Below are 2,337 nucleotides of genomic sequence, written 5' to 3'. Positions count from 1 at the left end.
GTGTCTATGTAGTCAAGGATCTTTCAAATTTTGTTTATTATTAAGGAATAAAAAACAATGTGAAATTGAATGTAAGCTTCAATTTAAAATACAAAAACAGATAAAATGTACGTATCGCGTTTCCCCTTTATCAATAAAACAGGATGAATGAAACACTACAGAGGAATGATTTTATTCACCTTAACAACGCCACTACCACATTATCTCATTCGTTTGTAGTGTTTCAATCATCCTGTTTTGTTGATAAAGGGGAAACCCGAAACGTCAATTTTTATCTGTTTTCGTATATTAGATTGAAGCTTACATTCAATTTTACATTGTTTTTAATTTATTCGAGCTTCGAGCAGCACCATTTACATTCATTATTAAGGTGAAATTCCAAATACATTTACATTCATTATTAAGGTGAAATTCCAAATACAATCTGTTATTTAAATCAACATCGACGAGGACTCATGTACAGGCGTGTTAACTAAAATTATTATAATGGGTTAGCGCCAACGTGTACATTTATGCAGGTCTGACATCCGAACCCGCTTATGGGCCTAGTTTATCATTGTTGTAATGGATGAATAAACGGAATTTTATTTTATTTAGTCATTTAGTCAAATATTTAGTCAATTTTTATTTTTTATATATTTATATTTTTATTTAAAGCGGTTTTATGTCGCGCCAGATGCCAACAAGTATTTTCAACGTCCAAATGAGCAGAAATATTTGAATTCTTTTTACACTATGTTCAAGAAAACAAGCGAAATTAATTAATTGTGATATCGTCTAAAATGCTTCGTGTCTTGACCTACAAGGTAAGTTCTGAAGTTCCGTAAGGACCCCGTGTATAGCGCTTTGAGCATATAATTTAGTGGATATTGCTCTATATAAATCTATCTATAATGACTCTGAGATATTAATTCCGTTATGAGGCTATAGGTTCCATATTAATGATCGGCGGATCAAACCTCTGAAGTCTACATAAAGTAATAAACAAAAATGAATATAACAGCTTCAAACAAAACAAAAAAAAGAACAAAATACCAAACACGGAACGTTTCGGGTTCAAAACCCTTCTTCAGCCAACAACAACAACCAAACAAAATACAAAACAATAAAGACATAAATACATTATTATAATCCAGATAGTAATGTATTTATGTCTTTATTGTTTTTTTGTTGTTGGCTGAAGAAGGGTTTTAGGCCCGAAACGTTCCGTGTTTGGTATTTTGATTTTTTTTTTAAGCTGTTATTTTCGTTTTTATTTTATTACTTTGTACAGTCCACAGCTTCTCGCAGCTTAGTATCACTTTGAAGTCTACACATACGAGCTTTGCGCACCATGTTTTATTTAATTTTGGGCGGATCATGGTGCGCAAAGCTCGTATGTGTAGACTTCAGAGGTTTGATCCGCGATTGTGAAAGTCGAGACTTCAGGGGTTTGATCTGCTGACCATCGATATATTGATTTTTATACAATGGCCTTGAACAAATCCATAACACTTCTATATAAGGCCATCAAATGTGACCCACCGTGTCAAAGCTGTATTATGTCGGGATCCACTCGGTTAGGGAAACTGAATTCTTTGCCACAAATATCAAACTTGGGTTTAATTTCTGTACGTTATGCTGGAGTATAAATACTATTTCTTGCTTTACAAAAACTTTTAAGGTCCAATTTCTCATCATTCTATCTCTAAATTCACTTTTTGGGGTCTGAATCATTCCGACATAATACCGTTTTGAGACGGAGGGCCACAAATGTTTCGATAAAATTCAGTGGTACAATTTCTGACGAATACCCGATAGATATCGCATTCACTACAAGAGACAAGAAAGGAACGGCTGATATCTCAACAAACAATCAATAAAATTCCATTTGATCGTCAATTTTATTTCCATACGGGAAAGCTTTTCTATGTTTTTGTTGTAACAACGTGGCGTTTATATCTCTATAAATGTACATTTGTGCTGCTATGTGGTCTAGTAATAGGACACTCGCTTTCGGATCAGAAGGTCCTGGGTTCGAGCCTCCCTCGGCGCATAGTTGAGTGCTACGAATAGGCTCATTAGTGACATTCTCTCACTGTACTCAGGTGTAAAATGAGTACCTGTCCGTTAACAGCGTTGTCTCTGTCCGGAAAAAAATTGTAACATCGCCTAACAGATGTCATGTCCCGTCTTAAATGTTAAATATTGCCGTTGGCCAGAGGCCCCGTTGTAAAGCGTTTTGAGCACGTTTGGTGGATATTGCGCATTCTCTAAATAAAAGCTCAAAAGCTCAAATGATCGTCTCAAAATGGTTTTATATCAGGGTGTACCAGATACGAAAAATTCATTCAATGT

This window comes from Berghia stephanieae, chromosome 3 (assembly GCF_034508935.2).
Source record: "Berghia stephanieae isolate SIO BIC M18660-M18661 chromosome 3, UCSD_Bste_1.3, whole genome shotgun sequence".
Lineage (NCBI taxonomy): Eukaryota > Metazoa > Mollusca > Gastropoda > Nudibranchia > Aeolidiidae > Berghia > Berghia stephanieae.
Note: the sequence above shows the minus strand (reverse complement) of the source record.